This window comes from Athene noctua, chromosome 16, assembly GCF_965140245.1.
Source record: "Athene noctua chromosome 16, bAthNoc1.hap1.1, whole genome shotgun sequence".
In the NCBI taxonomy this organism is placed as follows: Eukaryota; Metazoa; Chordata; class Aves; order Strigiformes; family Strigidae; genus Athene; species Athene noctua.
In genome coordinates this window covers 8386718-8404734 of record NC_134052.1, presented here as the reverse complement: position 1 = coordinate 8404734, position 18017 = coordinate 8386718, and the positions used below count along the sequence as shown (strand labels likewise).

Sequence of the window (18017 nt, the reverse complement as noted above, 5' to 3'; positions counted from 1 at the left end):
GAATGTAATGAATTCCATGATAAGATGCTTGTGAAGACATGGAAGGTTGCAGATGAATTCCCATGAGGTAATTTCTTTATTTGCAGATTTGAAGAGCTAGAATTTTTAATGCTATCTTCATACCGATGTGCAAGGCAAAGGTAGGATCTATGGCCAGTACCCAGCCCTCGCTGGTCTAGCAGTCCCACTCTAATACTTGCTATACTAGAAAAATAACTTTATAAAACTCAGAGGTGTATATGGAAGCATAGAAAGCTAGAGGAGGAGATTACTGCACTGTGTTCTGCAAGAAAAGTGATACTTTTTGTTCTGAAAACAGCAGCTGGTGAAGAAGTTCTCTGTGCAATCTTTAGCCTGATAGTATTTTACAATGCCTGATTACATAGTGTATTCATAGTGTTCAGACTTTTTAAAAGCACGTGAAAACAGGACTTAAATCAGATGAGCTAATAACACAATAGCCTTTTCTTGTAAGCATAAGCTAAACTTTGAGTTAGTTTCATTATTAAACTGTGTGCATAAAATAGAATAACTGTGATACCATCTAACATGGTCCCCTTGCGCAGTTGAAAGAGAAGTTCTTTCTGTGCTGTGTGAATGGGCTACAGATGTTAAGATTTATCTTTTCTGTGGTCTTTAATGGTTCCTTGTCAGCATTCAGTGTGAAACTTTGGTAAATAAAAGCACTGAGAAGGAAATCAAGCAAGTGTGGTGTTGGGGGATTTTTAGTTACCTACCTGTAAGAGCCATGCACACATGAAGAATACAGAAATGCTTTCCAGTGAGTTTAGCTGTAAAAGGGAAATGCTTTCATGGCCTTCCTAATCTCTCTGGCTCTATCCAGTTTACCAAATACTTCAGACTGACAGACAGAATGAAATAACAGCCCCTACTGTGGTTGCATTCACTAACTTTAATTTGCGCAATAAGAGCTGCTCCTTAATCATACCGCTTGCACAGGATCGTTCTATCTGACTGGGGGTCTTCTGAGTGTGATGAGGAGCACTTTTGCTTTTCTTTGAAATTATAGTAGGTCTAGCTTCTGCTTAAGGTTTCCTAGCTTGCTCAGGACATTGTGTTTCAAGCTGTTAGAGGCAGAGCACATTGAAATTGAGATGCCTCTATGACACAAGCCACTGACAACCTAGACTCAACCTGCTGGTTTTGACTGTGTTTGACTGCAAGACAGTGAGCTGAATGTGTGAAGTGAAAAGGGTACACTGTCTCCCTAGGACAGATGCTAAATATGATTGGAAAATGCTGTTATCAAAGCTGAAATTTCCCACAGATAATTTTAGCAAATGGAACTGTCCAGTTACTCTAAACCTGAGTTAGGCCTGATTAGATTATAAATGCTGATTGTGCTTTACAATGCGGACCACATGTATACCTAGGGGCAATACGTCATGATGCTCACATGTTAATCCCACAAACACGTTTTATTTCATCATTGTGTTCAGATTTTGAATTAAAAATATTGTTTGTACAAAGGACAAAAAAGACACTAAGATGGCATCCCTATAGCTATTCATTATATATAAACCTGAACCTGACAAAGAGGATAAGGAGGGCAATCACATAGCAGCTTAAAACTATTTGAAAGGGAATTGTGAAGATGACAGAGGCAAACTCTTCTGTAGTGGCAGGCCATATGGGAAGGAGAAATGATCACAAATTGTAGCTTGGGAGATTCAAACTGGATATGTGAAAAACTTTTTCACCAAGAGGGTACTCAGCAACAGATTGCCCATAGAGGTTGTGGTATCTTCATCCTTGGAGGTTTTCAAGACTCAGACGAAACCACAGCCACCTTGATCTAGCACTGATGATAGTCCTGCTTTGAGTAGGAGATTGGGCGACATAACCTCCAGGGGTCCTTTGCAATTTCTATGGTTTTATTTGTTTAGAAACATTAAGTAGCTTAACTGTCCGTCTGCCTCAGTTAAGAATTTATTCCTCTGTTAGTTCAGTGTATCATTATCTCACATAGAAAGAGACAGATAACCAAGCATTCAAGCTCTTTGTGAGAAAATTCCCCTGTAAAAGTGAAGAGATGTAGGTTTTAGCTTAAACCATATTGTTTAGGGCTTATATTGTGCACACAGAATGACAGTAGTAAACAGTTCATCCTCAGAGTACAACTGAGAGCTGTGTGAGGAAGATAGCCTAAATTCCTCTGTAAGCACCAACAGAAAATAGAGCAGTCTGCCCCAAAGCACAGCATCCATTAATCTGTTAAAGGATGCTGACTTCCCTGCCATAGCTGGCTCAAAATCTGAGTCGGTACCGAATTCAGGATTCTGCAATATTTTTCGGCTGAAAACCAGGATTTTCCAACATAGTATATTAATATGTCACTTGCAGCTCTCATCCCTGCCAAACTAAGGGATGAATGTAATCTTTATTGCCATGTGGCATTTTTGTACCTTACATAATTTTTCCTGAAAACAACTGAATGATGGTTCAACACACATGATTTAATAACTGACATGGCACATGGCCCAGACTGGGAGATGTCCAGTGTCTATTCAGCTACTGTGATTTTTTGGCTGACATTCTCTGAGGGACGCATAACAGCTAGTGTAGTAGTTATTTCCGTGCAGCTCTTTAGATCCCTCACGTACTTGCTCAGGCAAACAGGAAAAGGCTATTATGTTCACAAGTACAACAGTACAAAATCTATACCAGTTACCAAAGCAAACATGCCCTGGTCTTATTGTAAGTGCATAGTAAGTGGTAACTTTAGAATCTGCACTGAAAAAGGAGTGACTCAAGATCAAGAATATTATTAATACATGCCTTAATCAGCCTTAATTAGTGAGGACAGAACAAGATAGTGGAATTTAAAATGGAAAAGGAAATAGATACAGATGTTTCTATATTAAAGGAAAATATGGCAGTAAAAATTACAGTCCCAGTGTGATCTGTATGATGTCTCTGGCACTACATAAAGGATGACTTGTGTGGTTAGTTAAAATACAGATCCTGCTCTCATTAAAATTGGGCTAGTAACTTCAGACAAAGTGGAAGGCAATCACATATGAATAGATTAAACATGAAGGAGGAAGTGGAAGTAGTTAAGAGTTTGATAGTTCCAGTTGAAGGATATGCAAGTAACCTATTTAGGTACTTACAATCCATGTAATAAATTGAATTAAATAGAATTAAAGCAAAACCAGTTGAAGGAGTGGAGAGAAACAATTAATTTTGTATGATACTTAACATAAGGTTAAGTACCTTAACCACGGAATTACTATCGGGTGAATATGAACAAAGATAAATATCTTAATAAGGACAGTCTGGAAACTAAGGATTAACTACTGTAAGAAAGTGTGGTAGATCTCTATATATAATAATGTAGAACAAGTTAAGGAAAAGCATCCCAGAAATTATATAAGGAATAACCCATAGAGATATCAGGGAACTTAAACGTGTGATCTATCACAGCAGTTGCCAAATGAGAGATAAGTAGTTCATCGTCTTTAGCTCCACCCCGCTGCACAGATGCTGCTTCTCCTCAGTGCCTGGAGTCTGCCTGCAGCCCGCCCTGCTGTGTGTACACCCTTGTGTCCGCCATGCCGGGGCTGGGGTTGGGAAAGTGGGAAAGAAAGTGGGAAAGAGAGGTGATAGAAGCACAGCACAACTTCTTGCCTGCCTACCCAAGAGGAAAGCGTCTGTCTTTTTACCAGTTCCAAAGACCCCAGGTGTCTTTCTTAGAGGACAGTTCTTTGTGTAAGAGCAGTTACTTTTTCATCCTGCCCTCTTCAGTGCTGTCAGAGGTACGCTGCTACTCTCATCTTTCCTTCTCCCCATTTTCACTCCATATAATTTTCAGGTCAGTGTTAGGCCACTGCTGTCACGTTCTCCTCCTCACCTGGCTGCCTCTACTGGTAAGGTCCCCTCCTGGTGGCTTTGGCCAGGCACCAGCCCTGGGGGCACTCATATTAGCCTTGTTCTCCGTGCCCGACACACACAAATGCACTCTGTCACACAACACACACACACACTCATAGACACTAGAGATAAACTGTTAGGGAAGTGGTGAAAGAGAGTTGCAGCCTAGGAAGTTTGCAACCTAATTACCTTCCACAATGCTTCTTCCCAGCCTTCTGTAATTAATAAAACTTCTGAGACACATTATGCTTCTAGCTTCACTCCTGTCTTTTGTTAGATGAACTAGGGAGCCAAATTAATTCTTTAAATTTATCTGTCACTTGGTTTATACCAGGATCTTGACAGAGCAATAGCACTGCAGTGACTAATAATGACAGTAACTTTTGGTTCTGCTAATTCCTGCAACACATAGTACCCGTGGCATATATCATGGTTTAACCCCAGTTGGCAACTAAGCACCACAAGCCACTCGTTCACTCCCTCCCCAGCAGGATGGGGAAGAAAATCAGGAAAAAAAAAGTAAAACTTGTGGGCTGAGATAAAGACAGTTTAATAGGACAGAAAAATAATAAAATAATAATAATGGTTATAATAATAATAGAATTAGAATATAGAAAACAAGTGATGCACAATGCAATTGCTCACCAGTTGCTGACCAGTGCCCAGCCAGTTCCCGAGCAGTGTCCACCAGCCAGCTTTCCCCCTAGTTTATGTACTGAGCATGATGTTCTATGGTATGGATTATCCCTTTGGCCAGTTGGGGTCAGCTGTCCTGGCCGTGTCCCCTCCCAGCTTCTTGTGCCCCTCCAGCCTTCTCGCTGGCAGGGCATGAGAAGCTGAAAAGTCCTTGACTTAGTATAAACACTACCTACCAACAACTAAAAACATCAGTGTGTTATCAACATTATTCTCATGCTACATCCAAAACAACACTATACCAACCACTAGGAAGAAGATTAACTCTATCCCAGCTGAAACCAGGACAGCATATAGCTTCCAATGGTGATTTAAATGGACATAAACCAAAACATTGTCTGCTCTGGAAGAATTTAACAATGAAACTAGTTCAGTTCTAGATCAACAAAAGTTCTCAGTAGAAAATTAGCCTAGGTTCTCCTAGTTTATAGCAAGATTCCACTTTGATCCAGGCAGTGCCAAAGAAAATAAACAATCATATGTGGTGTATAAAGCGAAAACGGTTGCAGGGTTTTACTATGAAAGATTATTTGTCCAGGTGTTCTAAAGTGTTACACACTGGTTTTCATAACTGCTGACAGATATGTCAGTGGGGAGGGTTCAGTTACATGTACATGCCTTTTATGAATCAGTCCATGAAAGAGAAAATCCCACAGACTGTGGCCCTGATTCAGGAAAGTACCAAAGTGTGTACTTAACTGCTCAAGACAGCACTACATCATGTGCTTTATTTTAAAAATCATTTATATATAATTCACTTCAGTGAGATTTAAGCACATGGTAAACACTTACATGCTATCTGAAACCTTTGAGTTACTTCTAATTAGAAATTATCTTTGTCCATGTTGAAATCCATTTGGATATTCTTTTCATGAACTCTTAGGAAGACAAAATGTGTTGCTTTGACTATTTAGAGCAAGTGAATGTAAAAAAATTAGTTTTTATCACAATGTGATTTTTATTTTGTAGTTTTGGGATAAGAAGGTTTTTAGTAGCTAGAGTGATATTCTAGCTGGAGAAAGAAGAAGAAATTGAGTGAAATGAAGTATCCAATAATAGAGGTTGACCATTAGTCCTAACAAAGCTCTTTCCATATGACGTTGGATAGCCAAGAGATGACCTTTCTTTGTTTTGAGTATTTCATATGGGATGACTCTTTTGGCATTGGCATCTTGCGGTGAAAACTTGTCAAATTGTCATTTTCCTCTGAATAACTCAACTTTCTGCTTTCTGCTGTCATTATCTCCTTTCAACTTGTTTCTCTTCTAGGAGAAACACCTCTAAGAGTATTGACATAGGCATGATATCAACTCTTTGTTATTGCAAACTATCTTATGCTTCAGGTTACATCTTTGTATGTAAACTGGTGCGACTTTTGCAGTTCACTATTATATGCTGCAAATTACTTTAGTGGGCGTGTCTGATTTTATGCATTTGGAAAAGTTTTCCTTCTAGCCTATACTCATTCACCTAACATGACTAAATTTAGATTTTTCTTCCTATGGGCACTTAAACTGAAATTTCACTTCTAGAATCAAAGCTAGTTTAAATATGCATATTTACTTGAAATTCATGGAGAAATATTTGTTAACATCGGCTGGAGATCTGGTCTTCAAATGCTTTATTTTTTGTGTGTGACTGGAGTGCAAAATTATGGTAGGTTTTTCAACAGGGGACTTTCTATCACCAAGGGATGCTCCAGACCATTTTAGTGGACGTTTATCAGTCAGCTTCAAGAGCAAGGAGAAATAGAGCAATGACGGCAGGCTTTTAAAAAAAGCCTGCACAGACCCTCATCCTAGCTTTGACTCAGTTCTGTCAGAAAATTGTTGCAACTTTTCCATGTCATCTTAGTAATTGAAACCAGCACTAATAATCAACAGTTGCAGAGAAAGGAAATCAATACTGAAGGCTCTGATCATGACACAAACTAATACTTCTTATAAGAAACAGTATTTGGAGTTTGTATGCCTACCAGAAAGAGGCAGAGGCCAGAGAAGTCAGGCTCTTCCATCTGTAGAACTCAAACATCACTGAAACGCTAACGAGTCCTTAGAGTTACTCTGTAAACTGTGACAACTTTTTTGAACTTATTACCAAGTGACCCAGACTAGTTAGAACAAAAGAAATCCAAAAAAGCCAAGTTGTGTTAGAATAGAAATTAGAACACTTAACCTTTTAAATGAAGAAAACTCCAAATAGTTAGCTAAGACACTAGAAATAAAAAGAACTTATAAACAAGTTCCCCTGCCCACTGTGTGGCTCTTCTGGTCTCTTCCCATCACCCTGAGCCCTGGGTGCTTGCTCAATCATCTCTCTCAGTAGTCTCACTATTTGAGCCGCAGGCTCGTAGCTCCTTGCTGTGGCTGTCTCGCTCCCATTTGTCTGTCATGTTCTTTCTTCTGGTCTGGAAGCTTCTGTCCCAGACCAGTCTCAATTGTTCCTCAAGGGAAGAAGCAATTTCTTACTCCCTCCACAGGATTTCTTCAGACCCAGTCACTTATTTTTTAAAGCAAAATAGCACACAAAGGACACATCAGATATTGGCTGTCACAGAAGTCCGTAACAAACTGAAGTCACACCAAGTGTTTATGGCATAAACAGGATTAAACCCAATATCCTTTGACTGTTTTATGGGTATGCTTCCTCTCTGAATAATGCCTTACTCTTGCCTGAAGGGCTGGGGAGATGAGAAGATTCTTTGTAAATTCTGTTTTCATATGGAAGTCTGTAGGAATTATTTACAGGCTCTTCTGTGACACTCTGCAGTGTACAAGTCACATCATGAAGGGGAACACAACACTTCAGTCCAATAGTTTCCTAACTGTCTTGCCATTATTCTGTACAAAATGAAAACTTTCATAGTATAAACACCTTTCTTTGGTGAGAGTGGGAAACCTCGCGAAGTTTGTGCTTGCTTTATTAGGCAAGAGAAAGGGAAGCTTATGCATATTGTATTACAAAACGTTTGTTTTGGATAAACTCACTCGACTTGTACGCTGCCTATTGCTGTGCGGAGAGCAGCTGCTTCTGCTGGGCTACCAGCAATAGAGAAAAGCAAAACCTCTATAGTATTAAACTTAACAATTTGTCCTCTGATGCCAGTGAGTCCACAGCTGATTCAGTCAGGACCTGTCCTCAGGCGGTTCATCATTGTTCAAAACTGAGTAAGATACAATCATCTGCTTTATTACCAAAATACTAGGAGAGGAAGCAGGGCTAGAGAGGCAACAGACCTGTTCGGCTGTGCTCAGTGGTAGAAGCAGGCATAAACCTACATCTCTCTCAACCTCCCCACTGGTATGCAATCTGCTGGGTTACATCGCTTCTTCCTAAACCACTATTGTTTATAGAAAAAATATGAAATCTAAGAAGCTTGAAATTTTAAGAGCTGGAATACTGCAGTTAACTCTTAACCTGGCATCTCTCTCTGTGGCCCATATTTCCAAGTCCTGTTGTAAAAATGCTGAAGCTCCTGAGTAGACTGTCAAAATTATGAAACTATTGAGATGTTCCATTCCCGTTTCAGTACAGACATCCCTTCCTGCAGCTTCCCAGTAAAGGCAATCTAGGCTGCTCCAATTTTTTACAGAACCCAGAGCCCTGTAATGAAGTGCAACACCTTTCTTAGTTAGTTATAGCAGTGTGTTGGTTAGAGTAGCAGCTCTTAAGTAACTCCATTTTTTATAACAAACTGTCCTGAGCAGTCAGATTCTGTACTAGGTAAGCCAGGCTATTAGACCCTTGCTAAGGTAAGTAAATAATTAAATACAAAATTTATCACTTTCCTTTCCTCTTCTAGTTTTTATCATGAAAAAAAAAGAATGCTGAGTCCTGTAGTCTCTGATAATGTCTGTAAACTCTTGCTACGAGTCTATGAGCAACACATGAGCTGCCTGCATCTCACCACTTCCTTTTTACTAGCCCAGTGGGAACAGAAATCCAACCATATCAGTGGGAATAGCTGTACATTTCCAATTTCATTTTTGCTTCAGGACACTTTTACTTTGCCTCAATGAAGTACCCAGTGCATTTACATCTACATTTAGTTTCTTAAAAAGGAGAAACCTAGTCACACAAATGCCACATGTAGTAGATGTTTTGACATGCACATTCTAAACCAGTGATTAGCAAGCTTTTTCTGTAGTCACCAGAAGCCAAGTTGGGTTATCCTACTGTGATTCTCTTGGTGAAACTGTTGGACATCATGGGATCACATGATGCCATGTGGCCAAAAATTACAGGAACTGTAATTCATCAGCAAGGTGAGGACAGCTTTCAGGGAGATACCACAACATCCTGTCACTTTGGAAATTCTAACTACATAGCTGGGAAGCTACAACTTGCTTAACTTCTGGTTTTAATTTTGTCTCCCAGATGTGTGGTTCCAGATGTAGAGGGCCAGCACGCAAATCTGCTGTAGTCGCATAATAACTCAATACATTTTGATTTTGATGTATGTAATATCAACCTGTGGCCTTAGAAACACTGAGCACTTTCCACTTGCAGTGAAGTAACTTTCTTTCTGAATATAAAGGAGAAGAAGAATAATTTTATTTTAATAGCATGTGCAGTGTAATGTTTCCTTTTACAATGTGACACATAGAAAACAAAGTCAGAAAAAACGCACTGTAATTTTTCAATAACCTGAAATAAAATACACCACCACCAATATGAGGGTGAATGGTTGTTTTATGTGACAGGTTATAGTTATCCAGTGTATTAGTCCTGTAATCAAATCTAATCCCAGCGGATTAAGGACAGCCAAGTTGCTAAAATAAGATTCATAATAAAAAACATAGACCAAATGAATCATGGCCTGTACTAGTAGAGCAGTGAATCATGTTCAATGACAGAAAAGAAGATAGTCACAAAAAGTTTTGTGACTATGTATCCGTCATGGTTTAACCTCAGCAAACAAAATAATTTCAAGATGGAAAGATCTTCACTGAAATAAATATTATATGTAAAATATGACAAGTGTGTTACAAAGCTCTCTGGATAGATGTGTTTAATAAATAACCTCAGAATACAAACATTCATGCATAGGAAATATCCTCCTGGGCCAGTCCAATGGTCTGTCTTTAATAACAGAAAAAGGAGATGCTTTTTAGGGGAAGCCATGAGCCTTGCCACTTTATGAAGACAATTCCCCTGGTCTTCCCATGGCATCCAGAACTGTTATATTAGTGAGGGTAGAGACTACATCTCTGAGGGTACATCTACCCTGAAGGCAGTGATGAGTCAACTATGGGATGAAGAGCTTGGTGATGACTGTAGCAACAGAACTTTCTAACTGCCCCATCGATGTTTTCAGTTGTTCTTTGCATGGATATTGACTGTATATGGTGCCCAAAACTCTTTTGAAAATACTGCGCTAGAAGGGATTGTGTATACTGTGCTTCTGGGTGATGAGTATCAGCAAAGATCATCTGTGTCTCTCTGGTCAGTTATCCAGAGTTAAGTTATCATTATTGCAACACAGCTGAGGCTTACGAAGAGTTAAGACAGTTAAAAACAAAGCCCTTCCATCTTACTAGTGCTCATATTATGAATGTAGAAGCACCTGCCCCTCCTTTTTCCTAGTGAGGTATAATTGGACTTTGTTTATGGACTAATAAAGGGCTTCATTGTAAAGATTGATAGGCTCTAATTGGGAAAAATCTGGCAAATACTATTTGTCAGTTTTATGGAATAACGCTGCTTGTCATGCTGTTACCTCCAGGAACTGGAGAGAAGCCAAAGGAGATTGTTCTCCTCTAATTTTTCATGAAGAGCTTCTTTTCATAGCACACAAAAAAATCTGAGAAGAAAAAAGGAAAAAAAACCCAACCAAACTCCACAAACCAACATAATTTCAACACACAGGATCAGGAAACAAGAGTGGCTGAATAGCCAGGCTGTCACCTTAAGTTACACAGTTGTTCATGGCTTACAAAGCCATTAGACCTCCAGAAAAATGGAAACGATTCTGTGTTAATAATGCTGTTACTTAAACACAGTGCCTTGTTCTGCTGTCCACTTACTCAAAGCAGGATGCAAATATACCAGAGGGGGGATTGAAAAGACAAAAACAATCCAGTAGGTGGTAAACAAATTTTGGAAGTTAAATTCATCTCAAAGAAGGATTTTAGAAATTACTTGGCCACCCTGGGTAGATATTTGCAATGGAAGGCATGCAATAGTTTGGGTATTTCAGACATGCAGACAAAGACACGACAAGATTTCTTGCTAGAAGTAAAAACAAAAAAGTATATTTAAGACAAATAACAGTGAAGGTAATTATACACTGTAGTTGTTTATCAGGGACAGCAGTGGCTTCACCAGGTTTTGAACATTTACAGTGAGATTAAATATCTTTCAAGAATGCATGTGTTGTTTAAGCTTAAGAAGAATTACAACCTCCGTATTCAGGTCAAATTAGAGGACCATAATACTCTCTCCTGGCTCTTTCAGCCTTTGGATCTATAAATCTGCTTCAGAGAAGCTTCTGTTGGGCTGGAGGCTGATGTGCTGCATGGCTGGGAGCTTCAGGATATGCTGTGAAGCTGATCACCTTCTGCAACTGAAGGAGAATTTGATTTGGTTACATGGACCCATGACGGGACAGGAGTTTGTCTGCCTTCTGACATCTTAGTGGTGTTTATGGTGAACTAGTAACTTCATTGTTTGCCTCGCTACAAGAATTAAGCAGGGGGAGAATCAACTCTTGGATGATTCTGTATTTTAAATGGTTTATTTTCCCCCAAACTATAGGCTTTTACCTCATTCTGCAGACAGCTAGATTGCCATATGCAAAGGACAAGATCTGAGATGTGACAGAGATGTTACAAGATACAAATGTCAGATAAGAGGGAGACAAGTCACAAAGATTTATATAAAAAAATCACTGTTCCCTTCACTTTGCATATATCATCTAGTGATATACAAACAATGTGCTAAGAGGAGGTGGCTTTTTAGGATTGTATCATACGGCTCTGTCTCTGCCTGATCCTGTTCACACAGTGGCCTCATTTCAAGCTACATTTTTTCTTTAAAATGTCACAAAATATTACATTACTTTTGACAAAGACTTTCATGTTGCTATGGTATGACCAAGCTTCCGTATGAAAAAAGGAAAAATTTCTGTTCCTTGTTCTCTGACTTAAAATCTTATTTTGAGTCCATAAAAGAGAGGGTAAGTTGATGTCCATCTGCATTATGTAGTATCATCTTATTATTGTTATATGTGAAAGTATTTTTACATATTTTTTTTAGCCTCAGGGAGTTAGATCTCTAATTTCCCTGTCCTTTTGTCCTTGTCCTCACTGCAGCTACCCCTGGAGTCGTTATTGATGACTAAGTGATGCATGGGCCCCTCGTAGCTGGAATTGGGTACATGACATTACCAGCGCCTGCTACTCCAGATGAAGGAAGACTTGGGATCCAGGTACCTGACAAAGCAGAGGTAGTATCCTTCAAGTGCACTGGACTGACCTTTTCTCTTCTACTCCCAGCTATTTCTAGCCGGTAAGTCACACTGATAGGAACTGAACCCGAATGGTAGTGATGAATACAGTGCCCAGATGTCTGGACATCATGTCCAGATGTTGTCTACAGTGCTCTGAATCCTTCCCATTCCCAGAAACATAGTTAGGAATTTACCCACCTTCTCCTGTCTGCCTGTATATTGAGCTTTGGTGTTAATGTGGTCAGAAATGGTCTCTCAACATTTTTTCCCCTTTAGTAACTCTTTCTTATGAAATTGGGAATAAAGATAAATAGCTTATTGTTTAATTACATTTGTACATTTCAAGTGAAATGACTTCCTGAAGTGTGTGGTGTTTAGAGTATGTCTTGACCTCCAGTTGGTTCTAGCATGAAGTAACATTTACCTGATTTTGTCCAGCCTTTCACAGGCAGAAGAAATATATTTTTACATACATTCTTCACATCCATATCTTGTGTTTTATCAGCCAATGTCATAGTCATGGAATGTGGAATCTATTATTTCTCAACTATTTTGGAGAAGGCTAGACTAAAATTCTGTCTCTCCTTTTTATGCAGAACAAAATGAGACTCTGGTCACATTATGTCTGATTAATATTTACCTAATTATTCCAAATAGTCTGTCTCTGTGTAACAACTTATCTCTTCAACAAAGTTTTGAGTCCGAGACTTCTATACTTTTAGGGTTATCCTTCACCAGAGCAGCCACTGGGCAGGCATAGCACATGCTCTGTAGTACGTATGTATAGTTCTGCCGAGTTTTATATTTGATTCCCAGATTTTTTATAGCTAAGGCATTTTGTCCATGCAAGGAATCAGAATTAGCTGTTTGTGTGCTTAGCTGTGTTTACGATCACTGCCTATATTCTTGCTTGCTCATTGACCTCTGATTTCATAGCATATTTAGCCTATGATTTTTCAGATTTTTGTGCTATCTGTATCTATGCAGATTTCAAAACTTGTTAAATTTCTCAGCAAAACTAATCTGTATTCATCACAGACCTAAACCTTCAAGGATCAGTGGGAGAGGGGATGCTATCCAAAACTTGTCTTCACTCTTAGAATGCTCTTCTTGCTCCATGAAGTACACAGGCTTGCCCAAAGTTCTTCCACACTCTAGTAAATATGTTTTCAGAAGTAGATATTGATATGAAATGCCAGAAAAACAACAACCTAATGCTACTAATTTTATATCATTGAACTTATTTCAACAGTAGTGAGAAGTGAGAGCTGGAAAGCAGATTGTGCTACAGCCATGGGAGTGGATGTTACATTCATTACGTTGGTAGTCAGTGCCCCTGAAAGAGAGGCAAAGAAGAGGGCACAAAAAATTTCCTAGGCATTCTTCTGTGTCACGTCCATAGGAAGATTGTAGGTCCAGAGTTAATGAAAAATTTGGAAAAGAAGGAATTAAAACAGAAGACAAGGAAAGGACAGGAGAGGGCAGTGGTGGCATTTTCCCTAAGAGGAGTTGATCCCGAGATCAAGTTGGAATCAAACACTATAACCAAACTGGCAAACTAAAAAAAAAAAATAATCACTGATTGCGGTGTTGATGAGAAGCTACTCTGAAGAATGAACCATGATAAGAACTATGAGTAGACATGTTTGCAACGCATCTACCTCCTACTGCCCCAACCAATTCCATGTTTTGTACTTGCTAAGCAAGCCATTTGTACTTCTAAAATTACAAATAATTAATAATAGTAATTGCTAACAATATAGGATATCCTGGCATCCTGATAGAATACAGAAAAAATGAGTCTTTAATTTCTTTTTCTTTGAACTGGAAGGTCAGAAGGGAAGGGAATTATAAAGAAAAAGGAAGGCTAGAAAGCATTACTGCTATGGAGTTGAAGCCAGAATGAACTGGGAATAACAAAGCTGATACTTGAATCACTGTTACTGGAATAATGGCAGTGCAGTGGGTAGGGTCTGTTTTGCTGTTTGTGGTCAGCTTGGCTATATGCCAGAAATTGATGTTTATATTTTTGAATCCACATTTTAAGTGAGGCCTCAATCAATCAATCCTGTGTAGATCATGTGCACTATTGATTGTAAATAACAGAGATGTGGAAAAAAAAGGTGACTGTGTTATATCTTTGAATCTTGTGCACAAGTGAGAATGTAGCGAGAAGGGCACAGTCAGGAGAACTCTGTCCCACATCTCAGACAGACATCTCCTGAGACACCCTGGGTTGACCTTGACGGTGGTCTTTTCTGATGAGATTCTGGCTGCCAGGAGTTGAATCTATTTCCAGTGGTTGAAGAATCACAGAACCAAATACTGTATCGCTTGGAGTCACTGTTTGCACGCCAGGAACAGAGAAGACGGTTGTGCTGGTGCTGGGCAAATACTGGATGAGAAAAAATCCCTGTCCCAAGAGTTTACAGTTTAAAGGAGGCAGAACAAACATGGTAGAACAAACATATGTTAGCCTTCCAAACTAGATGACACAAGCTAGATTCTAAAAACAGGCAGAAGATTTTTGTTCTTGTCTATAAAAAAGCATAAGGAAAAACAGCTAGCTAATCCCAGCAGAGGGAGACTGGACAGGGGGAACTGAGGGAATGAAGAACATTCCAGCCAATTTGTTGATGACTAACATACTTTAAAACAACAGGCTGCTTTTTAAACTTAGAAGGTGACTTGCTGAGTGGTTATTCGCTGTTCACTCCCCGCTCTTGATAAGAGCTCCCACAGGACATTCAGTTCTTTCCAGCTTCTCCCGCATAGGTTTATCTGTGAACATCAGTACAAAGCAAAGGGGAAAGAGGCCAAGCAGGTTTGATTAATCTCTGCTGTGACTAATAATGGTGTGCTGGGCTGGCTGCTCTTTAACACAGCTTGATACTACTGATCTGACTGGCCTTTTGCAGCATCTTCCTATGGGGTTCCATGTTGATAATTATCATAGGACAACCAATGATTTTAAGACTCAAATGAAATTAATTTCTGCCAAGCTGGGAAACCCAGAGGCCTGTGTGAACATCACAGCGCATATCACAGAAACTTTGGCTCAGGAGTTGCTGAGGCCATGCAGGACTGTACTTTCTTTGGCAATGGTAGAATTGAAAAGGCCTATTCTGGCATGACTGACTTGTTGGAGACCTTTTCTATTCAGTTTGATTCGAGCTGGCCTGCTGTGAGCAAGATGATCTCCTGAGGTCTCTTCTAACCTAAATTATTCTATAATTCTACAATTCAGACTTTTATACTGTTTGCATTATCATATTCTTTTACTTAATACTACTTATTTACTATTAGTGCCATATGTGCATCTTTAGGCCCTGTAGAGATACTTTAACCTGTATCAGTAGTGTCACTTTTCTGGGATTCAAAGATCCCAAAGATCTTTTCAAAGCCAATAAGGCAGCTTCATCACAACAAGGATCAACTCCTTTTGACTTATGTTTACTCCCAATATTTGCTTATTTATATATATACCTAGTAATAAATACTTTGGAGGATGGGCATTGTATTCCACATGAAATTATTGTTTGGTACTGCAGCACTACTACAGGAGAAATAATAAAAGTATGTATCTATTTTTAGCTCTGACCTTGTATAAACTGAGTCAAAATGGGTGGAAGCACAATGATCAAGGATCGTGCAAGTTAGTGACTGAGAGACTGAGGAGGTGGGAATAGAAGCCCAACCAGCCAAGTGTTTCATGTCTTAGCTCTCGGACTGCAACACAATCTCTTCCTCTTTGGTCTCAGAAATGAAAACATTACTGCAAGTGAAATGAAAGTGAAATGCTTGTAGGCTTTGCTAAAGTAGCTAAAAAGAAAAGGGAAACTTTTAGAAATATCAGCATACGAAGGACTGCTTGGGATGCTGACTCAAGTGCCTTCTCAGAAGTACGTTGTACAATTGTTTTTGTTGCCTTACAGTTTTATTCTTAAACTAAGGTTTTGATCTCTGCTACTCCCATGTTTGACAGCCCTAGAATCAGATTGTTGAATTTGTTGGGAGCTTTCTAATTTCCAGCTTTAGTTTATTAGTAGTCAGTTCATGCCTATTTGCTCATACACCAGCAATAATATATAGCTTAATCTGCTATTTTCCTTCCTTTCCTATTTTCCTCTTGATGTATTTATAGACAGAAATCATATTCTTTTTCACTTTTCATTTTGCTAATTTTACTGACCTTTCTTGTATCACTCTCTTGCTGAAGGAAAATACACTTTTATTATTTCTAAAGAAGACTTGAGGGACCAGAATTACATTTCCCCACTACTTGAGTTTGTGGTAAATAATGTTTCTATGTAGTAGTGCAAGAAGAAATAAAAAGTTCTAGAGAATAAGGCCTACTGACTCTCATCAAATAGACTAATGCATAATGTTTTGCAGGTTGAAACAGGAAAACGTGAGTCTGTCTAACTATACTGCAGCCTTACTGTGAGCAGGATTGCCGTAGGCTTATGAAAGATGGGGAACAGTGGCAGAACCACTCTCTCCAGCATTGCCAGAATAGTTGTCTTTGTGCTCAGCTTCCACAAAAGTAGTCCTGTGATACACTGCTGGGGGCTGAGGCCCATTTTGTGATTGGAGATCTGACCACTGGTACTGTGGCCTAACCACATGCCAAGGAAGATGAGGTTGCAGGATCAATGTTCCTAGAGTTCATATTTTATTATTTTTCTTAAAGTTGAATTCTTCCAGCCATATGAGAAGTATCAAATTTCATGTTAAGAGAGAAAAATTTGAATGTATGAACCCTAAAAGCTCAAAACTTAGAAAGGAAATAAAAAGAACCCGACTTTTGCTTTGTTTAAACTCTCCGCTAAATTTGAAAGATGCAGGTGAGGTTGGCTCATGTGCCATGCAGTGGTGACAGGAGAGCCTGTCCTTCATTGCATCAGCACAAGGTGTAGTGCAAAGAGCCTGTCTCAGGCAGGACTGTAGTGCTTATTGATTGGTACTCACTGTCCCACATGTTTTGTCAGATAAGTTAATCAGAATGTATATGGGCTCAGTGTGACAGCAGCAGCAGTTTGTGCTGATTGGACTAGAAATGGAATTTAGCTCTTAATGGAGTTACTTTAAATGTTTAGGTTTTGGACAAGTATATACTCTCCCTGTTGAAAAATGTAATCATTACATTTTAACTTGTTCTGATGTTGTATGTGTCTTTTCATTACTTGAATGCACAGCAATTTTCAAAGAAACTCATACTTTCTGCTCTCAAAACTAGTACTCAGTTGATGAGATTTGTTCTGATGTCTCAGTCTATGTTGTGTTTTTCACTGGCTGTCTATTCTTTCAGTCAGTGTCCAGAGAGAAGAACAGTGGGACCTGCCTATGCAGCTTAAATGCAATTTGATTAATAGTGGATTAATAAATCAAATGTCTGATTATTTTCATCTGGCCTGAGTTCAGACCCTTGTTCACTCCCAGCAGTGGGAGGGCTAGTTCAGCCAAAAAAATCCATGCCTAGATTTTTACTTTCGGGAAGTTCAGGGGTTTGAGATCCAAAATTAGGTTTTCAGTTTGTGCCAGGAGGGAATCAGCCACTAGATTAAGAATTTGGATGCTTTCCCTCACAAAAATTTCTGGGAGTTGTATGTCAGGTCCAGGATTTCAGATCTATTCCCAGTGTAAATTCAGAGCTAAAGCCATGCCTCATCTTCTCATTCCAGAGACAGGAAAGAAAAAAATGAGCTTGGAGGAGGGGGGGGGGAAACAGAAGAAAAAAAAAAAAAAGTAGAAAGGAAAAATGAGATCCTGGAGAATTGGGTCACATGGGTAAATGGGAGTGAAACTCAAGGGCACAGGGAAGCAGTTGAAGGATCAGGTAAGAAATGTTGCTTTGTATAAAAGCTTCTCTTCTCCGTTGTTCTGATGGCTCTCCCAGACAGTTAGGGTCAAAGGGTTATTTTTAAACTAGCCATTGATTCATACAAGATGCCTGATTATGAAATATTGGAATCTT

General features: G+C 39.2%; 1 long non-coding RNA gene across 2 annotated transcripts in view; it reads left to right on the top strand.

Moving 5' to 3' along the window:
* The window catches only part of LOC141966795 (uncharacterized), a 146124-nt gene that overhangs the window by 50908 nt on the left and 77199 nt on the right, over positions 1-18017 (top strand). For both annotated transcript variants that reach the window (XR_012634618.1, XR_012634617.1), the window contains exon 3: positions 11904-12099. This is a non-coding gene — a long non-coding RNA (uncharacterized LOC141966795). The remainder of the gene's footprint in view (positions 1-11903; positions 12100-18017) is intronic.